The sequence below is a fragment of the Grammomys surdaster genome, unplaced genomic scaffold (genome assembly GCF_004785775.1).
Source record: "Grammomys surdaster isolate TR1022 unplaced genomic scaffold, NIH_TR_1.0 342, whole genome shotgun sequence".
Lineage (NCBI taxonomy): Eukaryota > Metazoa > Chordata > Mammalia > Rodentia > Muridae > Grammomys > Grammomys surdaster.
This window is the reverse complement of record NW_021604761.1, coordinates 1,948,094-1,972,056: the sequence shown is the minus strand read 5'-3', so window position 1 is coordinate 1,972,056 and position 23,963 is coordinate 1,948,094. Positions and strand designations below refer to the sequence as shown.

Below are 23,963 nucleotides of genomic sequence, written 5' to 3'. Positions count from 1 at the left end.
GAGGCAGCTCCCTCCAGACTTCAGGAAAGAGAATTCTTGCTCTGGCCCTTGTCAGTGTGACCTTAGAGGCCGCCTGGTGTGTTTAGTCTAAGTCTCCACACAATAGGTAGGGTAATAACAGCCATTGTACTGGAGCATGGTGAGGACTGTATATAATATTATCCTTTAATAGGACAGTTGGATGTATGCCCATGTGTCCGTGTATGCGGCATGCATGTGGGTACCCACAGAGACCGGAAGAGATCATCTGATCCCTGGAACTGGAGTTACTGGTTGTTGTGAGCTGCCTGATGTAGGTGCTGAGAACTGAACTCAGATCCTTGTGAAGAGTAGCCCAAGCTCTTATCCGCTCAACAATCTCTTTAGCCTGTAGTACTACACTCTTAACCACAAATGTGCTATCAGGCTAAGCTTTTCACATACCTGTCTCACTCCCAAGGCGGGCTGTCATGATTAGGGAATAATACAGAAAACGCTCACGTGTTCTGTAGAAGCACCTTATTTTGTAGTTATTTTTAGCCCCCAGGTGGATATCTGATGTAGAACCTGTATGAGGTATGAGAGGCTGACTTAACACAGAAATGGTCTCAGAAAATGCATGGCATGTTCTACAATCCCTGTAAACGTGCCTCTGAAGCCATAGAAGGCCACAGGTGGAGAGACTGTAGGCAGAGTTGGACTCTCCAGCCCTGGGAAGCACCTCAAATTAAATCAAGGGTATTTATGGGAGGGCTGTCTCTGTCTCTTGGGCTCATTCCAGCAGTTTGATACTTTGGCCCTTGTTCACTGGGAGACACCCTGTCTGAGCCGCCTCCTCCCTCTCTTGCCCAATAGCCTTGTATGGTTTTGTCTCATTTCCGTGGTTGAATGACTTCGAGGTTGAGGGGCTTCTCTTGGGTAACAGTGGTGTTGTTGTCTCTGTCCCTCTTCCTCTCAGCCCCTCCCTCCCTCACCAGCCTCTGGCCTCCAGAATCCGTTAAGTCACTCTCTGAGTTAGTTAAGACAACTGTCAAGATAACACAGGCCCCTTAGTTTGTAAGTTGTGTTCCCACGTTTCCTGGATAATCAAACCAAGTGTAGCTTGGTGAAGTGTAGCACGCAATTGCCATTTCTCAACGCTTTTTTTTTGGGGGGGGGTTCTCTGTGTAGCCCTGGAACTCACTCTGAAGACCAGGGTGGCCTCGAACTCAGAAATCCGCCTGCCTCTGCCTCCCAAGTGCTGGAATTAAAGGCGTGCAATTAAAGGCATGCGCCACCACTGCCTGGCCCTCGTTGATTTCTTTCCATCTTTCTTTCTTGCCACCTTCCTTGTGACAGAGGTCTCACATAACCCAGGCTAGCCACAAACTTGTAATGTAAAGCGCTGGCCTTCAACTCTTGATCTGTATGCCCCCATCTCTCAAATACTAGGATTAGAGGTACTTGGCACTACACCTGGATCACACTATTATCTTTTTATAAATGAAGAATGCTAAGGCCCAGAACAGTCAAGTAGTTAGCCTAAGATTACACAGTAAGGAAGTGGCTTTTGTTCTCTCTCTCTCTCTCTTTCTCTCTTTCTTTCTTTCCTCTTTCTTTCTTTCTTTCTTTCTTTCTTTCTTTCTTTCTTTCTTTCTTTCTTTCTTTCTTTCTTTAACCAAATACATGTAACAACTTCACCCTGGTGTGCTGAGTTTCTTTCTTTTTTTAAAAAAGTTTGTTTTATTTGTTTTGAGACAATGTCTCAATATGCATCCGGGGCTGGTCTGGAACTTGCTATACAGATTAGGCTGGCCTCAAATTCACAGAGATCTGCCTGTTACCATTATACTAGGCTATATGCCCTGGGCTTCTTACCTATGTCATTTTAATGTCACACAGCTGGTAGGTGGTAGACCTAAAAAAAATTCCAACCCAAGTGTTAGGCTGCCAGGTCCAGGCTGCTCTGGACTGGGGTTAAGTTACATTCTCTGCACATTGCTCAGATCCTGTGAGCTCACCCATCCAGGCTGGCTTGGCTGCTGAGGCAGTATGGGGATGCAGGGATGCAGGCTTCCTTACATTGGAAGGGGCTTCACACCATCTGGGCCATCTTCTCAGCACGCATGACCATACACACAGCCTTTTGACATATGTAGAAAGGCAGCCTCCAGGGGAGGAAACTGAGAGCCATTAGCACACCGAGTCAACCACGTACCACAGTAGAGTCAATCACAATAGGGTATGGTGGCTCAGGGTGCTGTGCCTAATTAGCCACAGGCTTCGGGGTGGAAGAAGTAGGCTGGGCAGTAGTTTTCACCTTCAAATACCCTTTGTGTGGAACCAAGGAGGGCATCTTCACTTCCTGTTTTCATTCTCTTAAATCACAGTGTTATTGAGATATAATTCACATGCCCCAAGTTTCCCGTTTAGACTGTAGAATTTCATGGCTTTCAGGAGATTCTCAGAGGCCCATGACTACCTCCATGATGTAGTTCCTGAACATTTTCATTACCCTAAAGAAACTTCAGAGCCAGAAGGTTGCCTCAGCAGGCAAAGGAGTTTGCAACCAAGCTTGGCAACATGACATCCTTCCCTGAAACCAACATGTTAGCAAGAGATAGCCAGTTCCCTCAAATGGTTCTCTAACCTTTACATACATGCCTTGGCGTGAACACACGTGCACGTGTGTGCATGCACACACACGTGCTCACATGCAAATAAATGTAATTAATACCATTTAATTAGAAAAAGGAAATGCCCTACCCATTTCAGTCACTGTCCATTCGCTTGTCTCAGCCCTGTCAATCCCTACGGTTGTTATGTATTGAGGGTGGCCTTGAACTCTGATCTTCCAGCTTCTACTTCCCAACTCTTCAGATGACAGACATCACCACCATACTTGCTTTATTACCTTTTCTCACCAAACTTCTGGGTACATGATCTAGTTTTGTTTGTTCATCAGGGACATTTGGGTCTATTAAGTAATGTTTCTGTGAGCAGTCATGTCTTGGAAAATGGTGTAGCTCTAGGTCTTGAGGTACCATACATTGTTTTCTCCCACTAACACAAAATACCACAGACTGGGAAATGTGTGAAGAAAATAAGTTTAAAGGTTGCAAAGATGGTTCAGCTCTTAAGAGCACTAGTTGCTCCTCCAGAGGATCCGGATGCAATTCCCAGCACCTACATGGTAGTTCATGTCAGTCTGTAACTCCAGTTCCAGAAGGTTTGAAACCCTTTGAGACCTCCTAGGGTATGCACATGGTGCACAGACATATGTATAGGCAAAATACTCATACACATAAAATAAATAAGGAAATAAATATATTTTTTTAAAAAGTCAGATGTGGTGGTGTATGCCTTTAATCCCACATGGGGGATATAAAGCAAGCGGACCTGTGAGTTTGAGCTCAGCTTGGTCTACGTAGTGAATTCCAGGACAACCAGGCTACAGAGAGACCTTGTCTGAAATAGAAAAAGGAAGAAAAAAAAAAAAAAGAACAAGCTTATTCCCTACAGTTCTTTAAGTTGGGTAGCTTAAAATCAAAGTGTCCGCCAAATCTCAGGAGACCTTTTTGCTAGGTCAGAATGTGAAGGGGCATATCAGGCGTAGCGAGAGCTGGGAAAACCAGATTCCCTCTTCAAACACCACACTGGAGAGATAACCTCCTCCTCAGATTACTATTATTATTATTATTATTTTAAAGACAGGGTCTCACTCTGTAGACCAGGCTGGCCTTGAATTTTCAGAGATCGCTTGCCTCTGCCTCCTGAGTGCTGCGATTAAAGGCATCTGACACCACACCTGGCAGCATCTTTTCACTTTGTAGTGTAACCCAGGCTGGTCTCAAATTTGTGTCAATCCTCCTGCCTCAGTCTCTCAAGTAACTGAGATCACAGGTGTGCACCCCTTAAAGGTCCTCACCTTCTAATCTCATCTTGGCAATATAATTTCCACATGAGTTGGGAGAAGACATTCAAACTATATTTATTTATTTGTTTGCTTGCTTGCTTTGCCCTGCTAGATAGAGATACAGCCACTATTTAATTAATTAATTAATTAATTAATTAATTTGGTTTTTCGAGACGGTTTCTCTGTGTAGCCTGGCTGTCCTGGAACTCACTCTGTAGACCAGGCTAGCCTCGAACTCAGAAATCCGCCTGCCTCTGCCTTCCAAATCCTGGGATTAAAGGCATGCGCCACCACTGCCTGGCTCACAAGACAAGTTTAAGCCGCTAGAACAGTCTGCGGATGTCTGCGGATGGCTCATCTTCAGGTTGGGAGGGTCCACTTCGCCTTACAATACCAACCAACCAGCAAGCTCCGCTCACTGTCAGAGTCGAGAGGAATTAGCATCCTTATCCTTCCCGACTCTCTCAAGATGCTGTAGTCAAGACTGCTTTCTTCATTTCTTTTTTTAAGCTTCCCTGTGGAAACAGACTTCCGGCCAAGCGGTGCAGGGTGGGGTAATGTGCGGTGGCTGCGGGCTGAAGCACTTCTGCCCCAGAGGGCTGGCCTGGCTCCTCCCTCTTTGCTGTGTCCTTGTGACCCACTTAAAGTCTCTGAGCTCCAGCTCCCTCTCCCTCTCTATCTCCCTCCCTCTCTATCTCCCTCCCTCTTCCCCCCACCCCGTCCCTCTCTCTCCCTCCCCCCTCCCTCTTTCCCTCTCCCCCTCTCCCTCTCCCCTCTCTCTCTCTCCCTCTCTCCTTCCCCTTCTCTCTCTCCTTCTCTCCCTCTCCTTCTCTCCCTCCCTTCTCTATCTCTCTCTTCCTCTTTTGGGACTGAGGATGGACCCAAGGCCTCACTCTTACCAAGCACATGCTCTGCCAGTACATTCCTTCTTTCCTTCCTTCCTTCCTTCCTTCCTTCTTTCCTTCCTTCCTCTTTCCTAAATATTGTGCATTGAACCTCGGATCTCTCACACATGTTGAACAAGCCTCTACCACTGAGCCCAACCCTTTTTATTTTTTATTTTGAGCGTGACTTCACTAAGTTGCCCAGGCTGGTCTTGAACTTTCCATTCTCCTGCCACAGCTGCCTGAGTACTAGAGTGGTAGAATGGTAGGCCAGGCTCAGCCTTTCCTTCCTCCTCCTCCTCCTCCTCCTCCTCCTCCTCCTCCTCCTCCTCCTCTTTCTCTTTCTTTCTTTCTTTCTTTCTTTCTTTCTTTCTTTCTTTCTTTCTTTCTTTCATTTTTGGTTTTTTAAGACAGGGTTTCTCTGTGTAGTCCTGGCTGTCCTGGAACTTACTCTGTAGACCTGGCTGGGCCTGAACTCACAAAGATATGTCTGCTTCTGCCTACCAAGTGCTGAGATTAAAATCAGGAGCTACCACATCCAGCCCTCAGCCTCTGATTCTAAATTTGACACTTGCTTTACAGTGGGGACATGGCCTTGGAGGGGGAAGCACAGGAAGAAGATATTGAAGATAGTCTGTGCCTCCTACATTCAATTCCCTCGTCACCCCACCCCCAGGAGCTGGGTTGTAAACTTCACCTGAGTGTCTAGTTTTTCTGCTATAAAAAGGAGATTAGACACACCTCACGGGGCTATTAGGATCAAATGGCTTTTGGAAAACATTCAGCCAGTGGCTTGCACTGTCATTAAAACACAGTACAGTGCATCCATCCCGCCACTCCAGAGAGAGTTAATGCAATGGCAGTTCACAAGGGGCACACAGCTGCCAGGTTCAGAGGAGTAGACACAGAGGAGGTCAATCATGCACTACTGTCACAGCCACTGTCACAGTGGCATGTTTAAAGTTCTCTGCAGGTAGAGAGGAAGGGCGTGGCAAGATGGCTCAAGCAGAAGGAAGTGGTGAGGGAAGGGTTGGGTGGCAGTGCGGCAGGTGGCAGGGGCCCTTTCTCTGCAGGGTAGATGAGAGAGACAAGGAGTGGGAGGAGTCTCCTCCTGGGTCTATTACTTTCACCAATGCCAGTGCCTCACCAGTGGCCTGTCTCTACTGAGGGGGAAATGGACTGGCCTTTGATGTATAGATCCAGACCAGGAGCCAGCGAGATGGCACAGAGGATACGGGAGCTGCCCACCAAGCCTGAGGACCTGGAGTCCATCCCTTGGAACCTACAAGATGGAAGACGAGAACTTCTGTCAAGTTGGCTTCTGACCTGGACACTCTCCTGCATGCCCAGGAACACACACACACACACACACACACACACACACACACTCAACAGTCATCAACCCAGCACACTAGATGGAATGTAAACTTGACCTCCTTCCTCTCCAGCACACACTGAAGTCTTTGGGAATCCAAGGCCTGGTGGATAAAGGCTAAGTCAACACAGCCAAGTGGTTCAAGAGGGGAAAAAGAGACTGTGAAACCTACCCCGGACCTGAGGGTGGGGCAGGGTGACACAAAGAAGGGGCTTAGCAATCTTCCCCTGCCATTTAATTGCCTGGGATCTTTTGGCAAGTCTCAACGCCATCACGTAGGGCTCAGTTTACTCATTTATGAGGAGGAGGTAAGCACAACCCCCCTCGAACAACAAACACCAAGATGAAGTGAGGCAGTGAGTGCAAAGACCATCACAGTCTCCAGCCACACGGCTTCATGCGGCCTGCTCATGACTGTGTTTCTGAAGTGGGTCAGTCACATATGGTCTCTCTGTACACGGAGACACTGTTCAGCAATAGGAAAGAGTGAAAGACCGACAGATGCTCTGACGAAACCGTGTTCCCGAAACACTAAGCTAAATAAAAGCAGCCAGACACAAAAGCCCACACGCTGTGATGCCACTTCTGTGGAATGTTCTCAAGAGGCCAATCCATCCAGAAAGTTGATGAATGGTTGTCTACTTCCAGACATGGTTGGGGTGGAGTGGAGAAGGTTGGGGAAAATGGGAAGAGACTGCTGATGAATATGGGGTTTCCTGTGGGGGGGTCAAAATATTCTAGAAGCAGATGACGATAACGGTCACACAATTTAGACAACAGGAACAACAATCTACAGACTCACGGAGTCTCTGTGAAATCTGTAGAATGGGCGTTATAGTCCAATAAATGTGCTTAGAAGAACCAGCAGCATGTTTGTGAATTTAGTTCCCAGCACCAGTGTGTGGGCCCAAACAAATGAAGAATTGTACTCTCCAGCGTGCCTTCGGTGTAGTGGGTTCATGTGCGCTCTTGCAATTTTTATTGGTGTATTTGTTTGTTCATTCACTGTACAGAGTCTTTCAAGATTCTGAGTTCCATGTTGGGTCCCATGGATGCACGCGCGAGAGCGGACACACACACACACACACACACACACACACACACACACACACACACGGCTTCATGTGCCCCGAGACATCTCATCAGGAGGCAGGCAAGGTGCTGTGGGAGAGAAAAGGAGGAGCACCATGCCAGGTAGGAGGATGCAGAGAGGTGCCTGGAGGGAGGTCCACACTCAAAGGCTCCAGGGGAAGGGCAGGAACATGGAGGTCAAGATGGGCTCTAGGCAGTGTTGCCAAACAGGCTCAGGAGCCATTCATTGCTCTAGAGATAATGGGGTCATGCTTGTTGACTGAATGCTAGTGAAAGAATGCTAGGGAGGGCCCTTCTAGGGGGAGGGGAGGCAGGCGTGGTCCTTGTAGCTGTTGATCGGTGATTGCTGAAAGAATAGCAAATTGTGTGAAGGAATGCCGGACAACCTGCTTTAATTACCCCCTCTAGAAATAGGAGACCTTTGAAGGTTTGTTTCAGGTAGGTTCTTACTGTGTACTCCAGGCTAGCCTTAAACTTGTGATCCTCTTGCCTCTGCCTTAGGCGTGCTGATATGCCTGCCTTAGAGCTAGGAGCATGTGCTTGTGCGTGCTAGGCAAGTGGTCCACCACAGAGTGTATGCCATCTCTCTAGAGATTTAATGTCCCCCACGGTGGGATCACCTCAGTAAGCCCATAGACACCTTGATTAAACCCAATGCTTTTTGTTTGCTTTGTTTTGACACAGGGTCTTCCCAATAGCCCTGAATAGCCTGGACTTAGTATGTAGCTCAGGCTAGCCTCAAACTTGCAGCAATTCTCTTGCCTTTGCCTTCCAAGTACTGGGATTACAGGTTTCGGTCACTAACCCTGGCTGCTTTTCAGACTTTGTCAGGATTCAGACCCAGCAAGCGAATGTGGCTCCAGTGCATCAGGGCACTTACTGGTTCTGGCCCTAGGCTAATTTTCACTTACTTTCTGCTGGGTTTCAAATCTGGGGCTTGGTGGGGGCTCTGCCCTCTGTTGCTGCACTTAACCTCCCTGTCCTGGGATTTCCCATTTCTACAATGCTCCTACAAGTAAGGCTGATGCTGCAAAGCCAGCATTCAGGGACTTTGCTTTCCACAGCAGGCTCTGGCCTTTTCTAAGCTCTGCTACTTTCTGAATGACAATCCCCACTCTGACACTAAGCTGCCCGAAGTCCTGCACAGGCTGCATCTGTCTCCTCCCTCCTGTCCCTGTGTCAGTGTGTCCTGCCTGGAATGAGCTTCCTTTGCCCTTCACCTGCATGTTCTCCCAAACCCTGGCTGAACCTCCTTTGCCAGAGGCCCAAGCATAGGACTGCTAGGGCATGCTGTACACTGTTTCTGAATGCCAGTTCTTGCCATGTGACCTGGCAAATCAAAAGTCCAGAGGCAGCACCATGACACTAGCAAATGACCTGTTGGAGGCAGAAAGGCAGATTCCTGTCCTACCTGCTCTGGCCCCACTCTCAATGCTTGACATACATAGCAAGCCACCAGAACCCCATTCTCAGAAAAACCCAGTTTTGCAGGAACGATACCAGCCCAATCCTAAGAATGAAAACTGAGACACAGAACAATAGTTCAATATAGGCAGAGTCTGGATTCTGTTCAGGCAGCCCAAGACAGATACACAACAGAGGAGAATCTTGCCAGAGAGACATAAACATGTCAGGTGAAGCAGAAGGAACACTCTCTTTCTAGTGGGGGTTGGGGTTTTGAAGGATGAGTAGGAGCCTAAGGGTCAGAATCCTGAGAGAAAGGACGAAGGCTGTGGCAGTGGCTTCTCTGTAGAAAGGGCTGGTGGATAGTGGGACAAGCAGCTTGGACAGAAGGCCATGTAGGAGAGACATGGCATTCCCAGAGGCTGGGTTCCAGAAGGCTGAGATTCCCTGAAGACATCAAAAAGGCTCTCAGGCAGGACAGAGGCTCTTAGAGAGTTGGTCTGTGTCTTCTTGTGCAGGAAAATGAGTTTTGTGAAGCCAGACACACCTGCATGTGTGTGTGTGCACCTGGACACGCACACACACCCCGAGAAAAAGGAAACATGTAATATATATCTTTCTCTTCCCTCATTCCTCTTCCTTCCTCTCCGTCCCCATCCTTTAGGGCCCTTTCTCCGGCAGCATAGCCCCATTCATGTTTGAAATTAGAAAATTAGCCTTTAAATTCCCAATCCTCTTGCCTCCATGATGGACAAGCACCATCGTATCTGGCTATAAGTACATATGTTTAGATTCTGGATATTAGAGACAACAAACACATGGTAACGTATGTTTCATAGCTCAGCCTGGCTTATTTCTCTTAACACAATGTTCTCCACTCCCACTCATCTTCCTGTGAGTGACATCATCTTGTTTCATGACATCATTGTGGACATTCAGCACACCTGCTTCAGCTGGTCACCTGGTGGTGGGCATTCAGGCTAGATCCATAGTAAAATGTGTAAGAAGCTTGGTGGCGGGTTGATCTAGGTTCCTTCAGATGTATATTACTTTTTTGTTCCAAGACAGGGTTTCTCTGTGTAGCCTTGACTGTCCCAGAACTTGCTCTGTAGACCAGGCTGGCCATAACCTCAGTGATCCGCCTGCCTCTGCCTCCGAGGGCTGGGATTAAAGGCATGTGCCACCACCACCGGGCTGTTTATTACACTTTTTTTAAAGTTGACAAAAATAAATAAGTAAGGAAAAGATTGCTAAATAGGAGGGGGCCTGGGTGGAGCATGGACTTCGCAGTTACCTCTGTGGCTGGCACAGTTGGAGGTGGCAGAGTGGGTTGAAAGCCCAAGACCAGAGGCAAGGAAGAGAGCTTCTTCTGGTCAGTGGCCAGTGCATCGCTCTGCGCCTGCGCAGCTGGTTGCATGTGATTGGTGTTTAGGCCAGTTCTGCGGCTTAGTAGATGAACTTGGATAGTTATTTAATTTCGCTGAATTTCACTTTTCTCACCTGCAAAATGGGGATAATATCATTGTGATGATGAAATACGCTATTTTTTAGGTTAAGGCACTTAATATAGCGCCTGCCACATAGTAAAAAAATTCTTTCAGTGTGCGGCTCTTACAGACGCGCTGGCAGCTTAGGTCCATACTAATCAGAAGGAACCCAAGCAATTGAACTTGCATTCCCACAGAGTGTCCACCCACCTACGTCACCAGGCTAGGGAGGAATCTGCAAGAATGGACCAAGAAAGAGTGTTCCTGGGAGTTTCTAGAACATCTTTAGGGACTGGGGCTGTTGATTTTCTCTCTTTTCATATCTGCATAGGAAGCAAGTATGGACCGATTTATCTATTTTAAAAACATCTATTTATTTTCATTTTATGCGTGTTGGTGTTTTGCCTGCAGCCATGCCTGTGTGATGCTGTCAGATCTTGGAGTGACAGACAGTTATGAGCTGACGTGTGGGTGTTGGGATTTGAACGGGGGTCCTCAGGAAGAGCAGTCACAGTCTTCAACTGCTGAGCTATCTCTCCAGCCCCTATTATTATTATTATTATTATTATTATTATTATGATGATGATGATGATGTCAGAGTCTCATTATGTAGCCTAGGCTGGCCTCCAAATTCACTGTCTGCTGCAGCCTTGGGAGTGTTATGAGTGTTGGAATTAGGAACGTAAAACACTATGCCTGGTCCCAATTTTCTATTGAGTGACTTTTCTCTTACCATTTTTTTGGGGGGTGGGGTTGTGGGTGGGGTCTAACTATATAACCCGGGCTGTCATGGAACTCACGAGATCTAGCTTACCTCTGCCTCGAAAATGCTGAGCAACAGGATTTAAGGCAGGAGCCACTAAACCTGGCTTTTTTTTTTTACATTGACAATTTTATTTTGTGTGCATCAGAGGACAACCCGAGGTAGTAGCCTCTCTCTTTTGCCACGGGAGCCCCAGGGATAGAATACAGGTTTGGCAGCAGGCACCTTGACCTGTTGAGCCATCTTGCTGTTCCCTTTTGGTAGTTTTAAGCTTCGGTGAGCATTTCTGAACATCTTTTGAAGACTAAACAGTCATCTTTTGTTGGATACATGCTGAAGAGTGAAACTGCTGACCGAGGACAGACTTGCTTAGCTGAGACTGGGCATAAACCCACTATGTAGCCAAGAGTAACGATGACATCCTGATCCTCCCGGTTCTACCCCTGCAGCGCAGAAATCACAGGTGTGTGCCACCATGCCTGGCTTACACGCTTTCCCAAGGTGGTTGTAGGAGCACACATTCCTGTAAGCAACTGATGAGCCCCGCCTCCTCCCTCTCTCTGATAATGCTGGGCATTTTAATTTTAGCCAACCGCCCAGGGGTCTGTGTGTGTTGCTATGGCATATTTTATTATTTTTTATATTATTTTATTTTGTGGTGGTGGGCTTTTGAGACTAGGTCCTGCTATGTATCTATCCCAAGCTGGCCTCAAACGTGCGGTGACTCTGGGTTTACAGGTGTGTGCCACCATCCTAGGGTCCCTCATCGTCATGTAGATTTCCTGTGATAATGAACTATATGATTCCCTTTTAACCTCCTTTGCAGGTCTGTCCTTTCTTTAGTAAATTTGTGTGTGTGTGTGTTGGTGCTGACTGAACTCAGGCCTTGCACATGCTGGATAAATGAACGTTCAATTGCTGAATTACATCTCCAGTCTCTTGATGATTAGTTTTAAAACTAATTATTGGCTTTATATATTTCATGTCTTTGAACTGCTTATCTGTGTAGTTCAGGGTAGTCTTGAACTCCCCCTCCTTCCCCAGCCTCTTGAGTTCTGATGTACCACCCATAACCCCTGGATGATTTTCTTTTCTTTTTTTTTTGTATTTGGACTTTTCTTATCAACAGGGAAGCAGTCTTTACTGTAATGTGGGTAGCAATCATTGATCATCTGGGCTGCAAAATCTTTCTTTAGCTGTCTTTTGGCTTTAGAATGTAAGTTTTCCCTGAAGTTTATTCAGAAGGATCATTTTAACTGTGTTAGCAAGAACATTCCAACAGTTAAGAGCAATGACGACTTCGAGGCCAGCCTGGTCTACAGAGTGAGTCCCAGGACAGCCAGGGCTACACAGAGAAACCCTGTCTCGAAAAAAACAACAAAACAAAACAAACAAACAAAAAAAGAGCAATGACGAGAAATTTGCCTTCATAAAGTGATTTGAAAGCTATCCCCATGGCCGTGTTACAGGATCGATCACACAGATCAATGGATACAACTCGGAAAAGGATAATTAGAGCAGAAAATAATGCATGGACAGATTTCTGATGGATTAAATGCGATATATATATATATATATATATATATATATATATATGAGAAAAAGAAATCCTCTCGTGGTTAGTAACCAAAATAAAGCAAATGAAATCTACCCTTAAAATAATTTAGTGACAAATATCTGAGATGTGTGTGAGTTAATTACTCAAAGGTAAAGTGTGGCTTAGACCGCATTCCAGCCAGAGGGACCAGTCAGAGCAAAGGTTCAGAGGCTGGAGGACAGCCGCGAGCAGGCTCCAAAATCGAACTCAGGACGCCCACACGGAATGCAGGGTTGAAGCCATGCCCGCCCCCACAGCCATCATAATTATGTAAAATACCACTTTTCCCATATATGGTTCTTAATATCTGTTCTCCTGGTAGGACAGGACGAAGGGAAAACACGGTTCGCGGGGCGGAGTGTCAGAGCCTCAGACCTTCCCAGCACGCTCCCTCCGGCCCCAGCGCGGCCCAAGATGCGCACCAGAGCGGGGACCAGGAGCCCAGCGCGCCGGAGCCGCCTGCTCCTGATTGGATGAAGTCCGCGTCAATCCTGGTCCTGTAACCTGGCTGTCCGTTGGACCCGCCCTACAAGGCGTGGCTCCCGCCTAGGAAGCGCGGGTGGAAGGTGGGGTGGGCGGAGGTGGGGACAGATTTGGAGGATGAATCCCAGCCCTCTGACTTCCGTCTCTTGTCTGTTTATAGGCCGAAAATCTGTCAGTTTAGGCCAGACTCCTGTTGGATTGGGCAGTGTGGGGAGAGGCGGGCTCCGGGTAGCTCCACCCCCGAGCCGGCGGCGGGCTGTAGCCCCTCCCTCCTCTGGAAGGGCGGGGCAGGGAGGGCGGCGAGCACTAGAGCTGGGTGCGGTGAGGCGCGCAGATCACCGCGGTTCCTGGGCAGGGCACGGAAGGCTCAAGAACCTGACTTGCTACAGCTCCTGTCTCGCGTTCGCCCCACCCCGCCGCGCCGCTCGAGCGCTTGAGAAAGTCCACTCGGAAGAACCAGCGCCTGTTCCCCGGGCAGACCCAGGTTCAGGTGAGCGAGCTCTGCCGGTATGTCCCGCCCCGGAGCTGCCGAGCGCGCGCGCGCGGCGACAAGACTCTAGGCGTTTGGGGCCGGCGGCCCTGTGGTTCTCGGCCTCCGCGTGGCCGGTTTCGGCGCGGTCGGGTGCGACCAGACTCCGCATCCTCACCCGAGGGGTGATAGGCAGCGAGGCCTCGGCTTAGGGAGCCGGGGGACGCAGTCCCCGTTCCTGCTGGACGCTTTCCCGGTCGGGGCACTGGGAGCTCGGCCTGCTCCTGTCGCCTCTGCGCTCCCTCCTCCCCCGACGGCCGGCTCTGGCAAACTTTTTAACCCCTTCGGGGACGCTGCAGTCCCGGAGCCCCGGGCCGAGCCCGCCGGATGAGGTCGTGGGCTCGGGGCAGCGGCTCCTTTGTAAGTTTGGCACAGGGAGGTAACGGGCAGGCGGGGACCGTTTGGCAGCTGTCAGGGCGTCCTTCTGAGTCAGGATCGGTCGGTCCCACCGCAGACATTGCGCCCGGCTCGGTTTCCGCCATCCGCTGCGGACTTCCTCATTTGTCCGTCAGCCCTTGGGCCGGGAGGGGGCGGGGAGAGGTACTCTGGGTGCGTGGGAAAAGGGGACCCAGCTGCCGAGGGGCTCAGGGCGCCGAAAAGACCTCCAGTCTGACCTCATTCAACCTTGGATTTCTATTGCCTGAGGTCAGAAGGCCTGGGTCTGCGAGCAGCTGTCCCGCCGCCCATGCAGGCGTGCACCTGATTCCACCGCACCTTGGGACGCCACGCCCGGGCCAGTCTCTGGGAGCCCTGATTTTTAAGACCAGGCCCGTCAGCCGCATCTTTTATGTTTGGTTAGAGGCGGAGTTTTGAAGACACCCTCCCCCCCCCCCCCCCACACACACACTTCCTTGCGCTAGGGTCTTTCACCCCATCCTGTTCTGCAGCCACGCCTAGGGCAGGAACTGCACCCCGCTCCTCCCGGTCCCCAACTCTCCCAGGCAACGGAGTCAGTACCCTCTAGGACTTGCTTGCGGGCTGTAGTGAAACAGAGGGCTGGGTGGGCCCGGGCGGGTGCCTGAGGCTCCACCCAGTGGTGTTAGGGAAAAGGTTCCTGGGAAGTACCAGGTCTTGGAGACTGGAGGCTTCCTCGGCTGGACTATGGAGAAGTCCACTGGCTTCTCAGTTCTCTGAGCGGTTTTCTGAATTAGCAAGATTTCAAAGTAATTTGCGTGCTCCCTACGGCAGCACCTATACTAAGATGGGAACGATACAGATTAGCATGGTCCTCTCGTAAGGATGACATGCAAATGCGTTGAGTTCCATATTTTTAGCCAACGCAGACTGCCGTGTCCCAGCCATCTCTGGGCAAGTATCTCTAAGAGCAGTTCACTCTCAAACACGACTAGGCAGTCTCTTTGCCTCCCAAGGAACTCCCTCCTCTGCTATATGCTAGCCAGCCTCTGGACCTCCATCTGGAACTCTCAAGCCACTAGGCAGGTCTGTAACCCGCCCCGAGACCCTCCCAAGCCTTGATCTAAGTGAAAATAAAGCTTTTTGAAACAGCAAAAAATAAAAAATAAATAAAAAGGTAACTTGTTCACAGAAACATTGTAGCCATTTCTGACTCCACTGTCTAGAGTCCAGACTGATAACTCCACCTGGAGGCCTATGACCTTTCTATTAAGGAGGCAAGCTGCTTGAAGACCCGTTTAGACAATCACTCAATATCAGTCAATTTATATACAAGGTTGTTATGGGTGAGGGTGGGGGGAAGGGCCTATAGATGTGTAATTGAGCAAATATTTAACCGGCTTCTGCCAGGGACTTTGCCAGGTGGTGTGTGTGGGGGTGGGGTGGGTGTGAATTGAGTAAGACCTGGCCCCTGCTCACAGGCACAGGAGAGCTGAGACAAACCAGTAGGTGACTAGTGTGAAGTGGAGGTGTCAGGAACCCCAGAAAGGTACTGTGAGCCATAGGACTACCCTGTGAGAGCCTGCTGGCCTCCTGAAGAGACTTGTGTCTTGGGGAAATGTGAAGGCATTAAAGCTGAGTGGTAGACTAAGATACAAAGACAGCCTGTGCTGTTTCCCAAACAAGCCACAGACAAAGGACTCAAGGAATTCCTAGGCTCAGGGGGCCACTGCTGTCCAGGACAAGCAGGGAAACCATCATGAGGAAGGAAGACATTTCAGGCTTGGCAAACTGAGGCAAACACGTGGTGAAGGAAAGTGGGGAGTCATTTAGTGGATAATTGGGGAGTAGTTAAAAGCATAGAGGAATTGCTTAGTGTAGTTTGAGAGTCAGTGTGCTTGCTGTGTGGGTGACACCTCAGAGCTTTGCTCTAACACTCAGCAGGTCCTGGCCAGGGAGGTGGGCAGAGCCAGGTTCCCCTCAGACTAGCATTAGCAACTTGTGTTGGGAGACATTATCTAGCCCTGGGCGGCGAAGGGAAGAGTCAGGGACTCTCTCAGTGGGGTGGGCTGCTGGTCTGAAGGGCAGGAGAGGGGAGAGGAAAAGAAAGGCTAGGGTCCTGGTTTTCTTGTTTATTTTATTTTTTAAAACTTTTTGAACTTTTTAACCAAAGGTTTTGGAGATGAGGCAACTTCTCTCATGGAAGGAAGGGTGCATGTTAATCACAGCTTGCCTTTTGCCTGGCTTTGCTCTAGAAAAAACAAAACAAGGATCTCTTAGCTCTTTAAAGGAAGAGAAGCACTAAGAAACGCAGCATTGTCTCTAGCCTGGTAGGGAATTGCTAGAAACGGGGTTGGCTGGAGTTTCCCTCACTTCCTCTTCTCACTAATCCTTCAATAAAGTACTTAAGACAGCCCCTACCAGCTTGACATCTTTATTTCAAAAGGAGAGGAGGGGTTTAGCTGTTGTTTTCCTTCTCTTAGAGGGGGGAAAGCTAGAGCCGGGAGAAAAAAAATCCTAGCCTTGACAGTTCCTCCAAGCATCGTGTTCCAAAAATATTTAGAATAACAAAATCTGTGTGTTCTCTTAATTAAACAAATGTCCTAATTTACTGAGCATAAAACAGCATCTCCACCGCAAGGACAGGAAGTCCATTTTCCTTTTGTGCTGCCTTACATATCCACTGCCTCTCAGCTTTAACCCCTGGTGCTTTGAGTCCCTGGGTCAGGTCCTCTGGTGACAGAACAGTGCCCTGGCTGCCTAGGCAACTGGCACTGCCTCATAGATTTCATTCTTCCTCCTCTTCTTCTTCCTCTTCCTCCTCTTCTTCCTCCTCTTCTTCCTCTTCCTCCTCTTCCTCTTCTTCCTCCTCTTCTTCCTCCTCCTCTTCCTCCTCCTCTTCCTCTTCTTCCTCCTCTTCTTCCTCCTCTTCTTCCTCCTCTTCCTCTTCTTCCTCTTCTTTTTCTTTCTCCTCTCCTTCCTCCCTCCTCCTCCTCCTCTTTTTTTTTTTTTTTTAAATAAACTCTTAATAAAGAAGTAAGTAAAGACAGAGTCTAACTTAAGGGAATTGATTTTCTTTCCCCATGTGGGCCCTTGGGATACAACTCAGACTTGGTGGCAAGGGTCTTTTTACTCCACTGAGTTGGCTCCAGAATCTCATTTTTAAAGTTGGGAAGAGTGGGTCAGGGAAGGAATGTAAACTGATGCTAGGCAGAGTTGAACTCATAACTCTCCCACCAGCTTTGTGACATCACAGCACCTAATATAACTGCCCGAGCCTCAGCTTTCTCATCTGGAACGTGGGAATCCATCAGATTTACTCTGCAGAGCTGGATGCAAGAACCAGAGGAGCAGTCAGTGCAAACGGCCTGATTCACAGCGGCTGTCTGCAATTTTCTTATTATTTTAAACATAGATTTTTTTTTTTTAACCAGTCTTGCCTCCCTTGGTGACTATGTGAGGGTGGAGGGTAGACTCCTTCCTTGGTTCCTAACTGTTTTTTTCTACCTCTGACAAGGGGTGCATGTATCATGTGGTTGTGGTTGGCTAAGGGGTCCAAAATGGTGAAGGCACAGTGGCTTTATAAGCCGGGTGGTGGTGGCGCACACCTTTAATCCCAGCACTTGGGAGGCAGAGGCAGGTGGATTTCTGAGTTCGAGAGTTCGAGGACAGCCTGGTCTACAGAGTGAGTTCCAGGACAGCCAGGGCTACACAGAGAAACCCTGTCTTGAAAAAACCAAAAACAGCCGGGCGGTGGTGGCGCACGCCTTTAATCCCAGCACTTGGGAGGCAGAGGCAGGAGGATTTCTGAGTTCGAGGCCAGCCTGGTCTACAGAGTGAGTTCCAGGACAGCCCGGGCTACACAGAGAAACCCTGTCTCGAAAAACCAAAAAAAAAAAAAAAAAAAAGAAAAAACCAAAAACAAACAAAACAAAACAAAAAAGTCCCCTCTGCTGATGATTTTGGGTGTGCTTGCTTCTAGATGTGGGCTGACTGACTTGCTGCGAGGTGCTGGCCTAGGCAGAAGTTGCTCATATTGACTGTGGTTTCTGTTTTTTCCCCTAAAACATGGTTTCCCATGTTCTAGATGACAGGCAAGGGTAGTGTGGGAAGAACAGCTTCTGTGTTGGAGACTGGCTTCCCAGCTGTGGTGCTGGTAGAAGGTAGGTTTGTGTTAGTGAGGACCATATTCCCTGTTGGCCCACAAGGGTGCCTGGGAAAATGCTACAGTTGAGGGACTTCTTCCCTTCCAAACACCTCTGCTTCTCTACTTGAGTTATCTATGGGTGGGATATAGATAGGACACCTTTTTTTTTTTTTAGAGTGTGCGCGTGTGTGTGTGTGTGTGTGTGTGTGTGTGAGAGAGAGAGAGAGAGAGAGAGAGAGAGAGAGAGAGAGATTGAGTGTGATAAGGCCAGGTCCCAGAGGAGGCCAGGGAGGTGAGGAGTTTCCCCCTTCAGCTGGAATTAGTTCAGGCAGTTGTGAACCACATGAGAACTGAACTTCAGTCCTCCGCCAAGTCAGTACACACTCTTAACCACCGAGCCCCTTCTCCAGTCCTGGCACACCTCTTTTTCAAAGGTAATTTGACAGTGTCTGTTGAAGCATAGCCCCTTCTAACTTCGTTCTAGGAATTCACCCCGCAGATAAACTTGACCGTGCAGAAGGAAATGTCTAAGGATAGTCATTGTGGCATTGTCAGAGAAGAAGGCAGGAAGCTCACTCTCTATTAGAAAGGTTGCCATAATCAGGGCACAGCTGTACAGCGGAAATCCTTGCAGACCTTAAGAGACAGGCTAATCTCTATGTGCTCACAGGGCATGCTCTCCAGGGGGGGTGAAAGAGCACACTAGATACTACGACATACTCTGTCATCATTTGTGGAACACCTTTCTTCCCTGTTCATTTGGTGACAGGACTTCATTGTCTGGGGTCAGGTTCCCCTCTGACTCTCCACCCCTGACCACTTGGACACTGGGATTACAGGCCTGTGCCATCATAACTAGTTTAGTTGGAAAAGGTTTGCAAATGAGCAGGCTTGCTCTTCTGGCTTAGAACACTTTGGATCCAGTTTTCCAAAGCCTAGCTCAATCTCACTAGATTGACAGATGTACTGTTCTGATAATGCTTCCATCACCCACTCCAGCCTGGGAAAAATGAGGGGTAATTATTATTATTTTTTTTTCTTAAAGAAGCTAGCATGGAGTTTTTTGTTGTTGAGATAAGGTATCACTATGTACCTTTTGACCAGTATCTCACTATGTAGACCAGGCTGCCCTGGAATTCATGCCTTTTGAGTGCTTCGAAAGATTGAATGTGCGTCCCTTTCTTTTTCAACCTGAGGTCATAGCATTCCAGCATACACTCCTTTCCGCTCTGCCTCAGCTATTGCTCAGACATTTGGTCTGTGGTTATTATTGCATTAGCTGTGGAAAAGCTCAAGTTTTTGAGACCATATGACTAAAAAGGATCATGGTGACTTGTGGAGGGTGACCTTGGTCTCCAGGAAGGGGCACTGCCAGCCTTGGATAGTGTGGATACTGGAGAGGCTGTCAGTTCTGCTCATCATATGCTGGCATCCTTTTTCTAGTGCAGCCTGAGCAAGCACCTCCCAGGGTTCTGAGCAAGACCCACCCCTTGCCAGACAGTATGGAAAGTAAGAGTGGTGTGAGTCACTCTAGAGTGTGGTCCATGAGCCAGGCTCTAAAGTAGGCTTGCCACCACATGGGCAGGCATTTGAAGGCTGATTGATGCCTATGTGTTGTTTCCTCTGGGGCACAGGGCATCTGATATGAGTCTCTTTATACAGGACCAGAGGCAAGCTTGTGCTAGAATTGGTCAGAGTCCCTCTCTGACCATTTCCTAAGCCTGAGGTGATTCAGCACTGGGCAGGTGTCTGGGGAAGGAGGCTCCTGGCTGACCTTGGCTGAGGTCTCTCTAGCTGTCTTCAGTCTAGTTGTGAATGCCCAGGACCCCTCGCTCACCCTTTGCTGAGGAGCTTGCCGTGTTCTCTGGAAGGAAGTTGCTGGATGGTGAGGTGCAGGTTGGGCTGCAGCCTGTCTGTTGCCTAGAGGTACAGTGGCTGATCTTTTGCATCCCCCAAGTTACTTCCTTGTAGCCTCACTGCTGCTGAAGTCCTTATGTGGTGCTTTATGAGGTGCTTTGTAGAGGAAAAGGGAGGCCTCCCAGGGAGGCCTCTATAGTCCCCATGGGCCAGATGCTTGTCTCCAAAATGTTTATGTGTTGAGAGATAGCCATAGTCATGGACCAAGAGGACATTTGCAATTTGGGAACTTGACCCTTAGATTTTCTAAAGTCCCCCCTGCACACCCCCCCCCCCCCACACACACACACAGTGCTGGGAATCAAGCAATCCCAAGATTTAGATGCTAGGCAACTTCTCTGGCAATAAGCTTTTCCCAGAACTATTCTCCAACCTCTGAATAGTGACTGTAATTGTAAATGGTCTCCTGATTAAAAGATAAAACATTAGGATCAATGCTGGGTATGGTGGCTCGCTCATACCTTTAATCCCAGCCCTCAGAAAGCAGAGGCTGCCAAATCTCTGTGAGTTCAAGGCCAGGCTGGTCTACATAGAAAGACTCTGTCTTTGAAGAAAGAAGCCACACCAAATCAAAAAGCTTCCTTCTGTTAAATTTGCTTACAGTGGTAGAGTGTCAGAGCGGAAGGGGTCTTGGGTGTAGCATTTAAAGGAATATTTTTTTTCTTTTGATGTTGATGAGTACTTGCCCAGGACTCATGCTGAGAGTTGCTCTTGGCTTCACTCAGAGTCAGGGAAAGTGCTTTTGACTGGCACCATCTTTCCTGGCTTTGCGGGCGTCCTTTAGCCTGTCCTCAAAAACCTTCCCTCCCCTAAAACATCTCCTTTGAGGCAGTAAGTTAAAGAATGAGGGAGGGGTGGGGTTTGTCTGAACTTCTTCCAGTTGGGTGGGGCCGTTGGGCAGAAAAGTTTCCCAAAGCTAAAAAAAATAAAAAAGAAAAAGAAATTAGTATCTCTTCTAGGCTAGTGCTGAGCAGAAGGGCGGGCCATCCAGAAAGCACTGGCACTGGTCCTCCAGCCTGTCTGAATTTCTAGTAACTTTGGCTCGAAGTCTCAGGATTGGTAACTTTTTTGTATTTTCAATACAAACATGGTAGAAGGAACAAACCAAGGCTTTTTGGCCTCAGGCAGGCCGTACGGCTTACTGCTTGCTGCTTGCCTCAGTTCCCTGCATGCAGCAAGGAGCTGCTCCCTTTGAAGTGGTGTAGCCGCCCTCCCTCATACATTGCTGTCAGTATCATTTCTCCTCAGGTGGTAGGAAATGCCTGTTCAGGTTTTAAAGGTTTTAATGTAGTCCACAAAGCTGTTCCTTGGTGACAAGTTGTGGTAGCTAAGGGACGGACGGTGGGCAGGACTCTAGGCTTCATGTTGAGACTTCTGAGGCCAGCCCCTTGTGTATCCTTCCTCTCAAACAACACAGCTCAGCTCAGCTTGTTACTCTGATCTGAACTGATTAAGCATTAAGAAAGAAGGGTTTACAAGACAGCGGCGGTACCTTTGTGTAGAATGTGTTTCCTGTGTTTTATGTGAAGTCACTGGGCTGGAGAAGGCAGCTTCCTGTGTGATAAACATGAAGAACGAGACAGTGGAACACTTTGGATGACTTAACCTAACTAGGCCAGAAAGGGGGTGAGGGGCTGGGCATCTTACAGCTCGCTGGACTGTGAGGCCTGGAGAGTTAAAGGCTGGCTGGCCCCTTTCCTTTGTGGTCCCTGCCTTCGCATAGGGCCCGACACAGAGTCAGCATCAGCCCTTGCTGCTTGAACAGAATTGAGGTCTCCGTCATGCCTGTCTTAGGGTTTCTGTTGCCATGCTAAAACACCATGACCTAAAGCAACTTGGGGGTGAAAGGGTTTTTTTTTGTTTTGTTTGTTTTGTTTTTTTTTGGTTTTTCGAGACAGGGTTTCTCTGTGTAGCACTGGCTGTCCTGGAACTCACTCAGTAGACCAGGCTGGCCTCGAACTCAGAAATCCGCCTGCCTCTGCCCCCCAAGTGCTGGGATTAAAGGTGTTTGCCACCACTGCCCGGCTGAAAGTTGTTTTTTAAAATTAGGCTTATATCTGTAGTCCTTCATGAAGGGAAGTCAGGAACCTGGAGGCAGGAACTGAAGCAGAGGCCATGGAGGAACGCTGGCTACATACTGCCTTGGTCTCCTCATGGCTCTCTCAGCTTGCTCTCTTCCACAGCCCAGGCCTACCTGCCCACAGGTGGCACTACTCCCAGTGAGCTGGCTCCTCCCATGCCTGTCATTAACAAGGAAATACCCCACAGGCCTGCCTACCGGCCAGTCTGGGTTGATGGGCATTTTCTCAGGCTGACTTAAAACCAGCCAGCGCAGGAGGAAGTGACTAGAACAGAGTAGCAGCCTGAGTCTGGGTGTCTGAGTTGAGTCCTAGCTCAGCTAGAGACAATGGTTAGATTTTACTGAGCACCTGTATGCACAGGCCATGTGCTGATGAGTTCTTCTCTTGCCCCAGGAAGTAGAAACTCACTCATTTTGCTAATGAGGTAGGCATACAGAGATTCAAACTGGGGTGTGGGGATGTGTAGGGTGTGTGGGGTGTGTGGGGTGTGGAGGTGTGTGGGGTGTGTGTAGGGGGAAAGGGTGGGTTTGCTTCTGCTCCTGTGGCCTTGTGGACAGTCTTCATTGTGGGTACACACAGCCTTGCTTGCAAAGAGGGTGAACTGGTCTCCTCAGCTTTCTCCTTCTTGAGCTGTGAGCTCACTAAAGAGTCATCATCCCTATTGCTGCTGGCCACTCACCGAGGCCTCCTGTGCCATGGTGTTTATTGCAGCTACTTTTCTCATGAGTGTGGAGTTGGGGGTGGGGTGGGGCAGGTGAGAGAACCATGGCTGCCAATAGAAATTCAAGCCCAGGATGACTTTGCAGCTGTGGGACCCAGTGATGCCCCCTGGGGACGGTGGTCAGAAGCCCACTGCTTTCTTAACAGGTGGCCTCTTGCCTATGCATTGTATACTATTCATTCCTTCATCCATCTGTCCTCCTGTCCAGCCCTTAGTTATTCAGTACCCACACTGGATAACATGGATTTCCCATACACAAAAACAGACCCCAGGGCCAGGTGCCCGGAGAGTGGAGCTTCAGCAAGTGTGGTTTCTAGGAGCTGATGGTCTCTAGCTCATACAGGAGATCAGGGAGGGTCTGAGAAGGCTGCCTAGAGGAGGTGGCGCTTGAGTGGACTACAGAATCAGAGCACAGGGCACGACGTGTCTGGGGAGCAGGGTTGGGACCTTGTTCAAGCATTTTCCTTTGTTCGGGAGTGATTCAGATTGGTGAAGGTTCTGTGACTCACACTGACTGGGGGAAGGTTCCCTGTTTTGTAGGCCCAAGCCTTTTCAGAGCCTAAGGTAGCCTGTGGAGACCTGCTTTCCTTGAACCTTTTTCTGGGAAGTAGAGTGCTCTGTTCCACTCCCAGGTTGGTTAACTTCTGACTGGCTGCTGAGCAAGCTGCTGGTGTCCTCTGGTTGAGTGGTCAGACATCATGTTATCTATTCCCAGGCAAGGACTTGAGGTGAGACATTTTTTCACGGAGAATTGTGAAACACTATTGCTACTGAAAACAGCGTCCTATTAAAGTTAAGAAGAGAAACTAGGAGCCTGTTGTTTGCAGCACAGACATGAGGACAAAGCTGGCAAGAAGCACCACAGCATTGAAGTTTCCGGGTTTCCTGCACATATAAGTACACACATATGTGTGCACATGAACACACACACACATGCACACGCATGCATGCACCTGCATGCACTTCACCAGACCCCAGACTGAATGATACTATGTACACTGAATTTTCACACAGTGCTGTAATCTGAAGTTTCCTATGTTGCAACATTCTCCATACTGGGTATTTAATGACCATGTTATGGTCCACTGAGGGGAGGAACTATTATTTACAGTGTCAGAAAATATTGTGAGTTTTATTGTCTTTTAAAATGTAGTCACTCAGTGAGTGTCTGAGCATCTATTGTAGGTCTTGTCCAGAGATGGTTGTACATCAAGATGCTGGGTCTGAAATCACTGGGCTGCTCCCTGGGCTCAGG

General features: G+C 48.7%; 1 protein-coding gene and 1 pseudogene across 1 annotated transcript in view; both read left to right on the top strand.

Moving 5' to 3' along the window:
• The first annotated feature begins 13,190 nt into the window (after nt 1-13,190).
• Nucleotides 13,191-23,963, top strand: part of Myh9 (myosin heavy chain 9) — an 83,331-nt gene continuing 72,558 nt past the window's right edge. The window contains exon 1 of the mRNA XM_028778903.1: nt 13,191-13,449. The gene's annotated coding sequence lies outside the window, so the exon portion shown is untranslated. The remainder of the gene's footprint in view (nt 13,450-23,963) is intronic.
• LOC114630674 lies at nt 14,661-14,760 on the top strand (annotated as a pseudogene).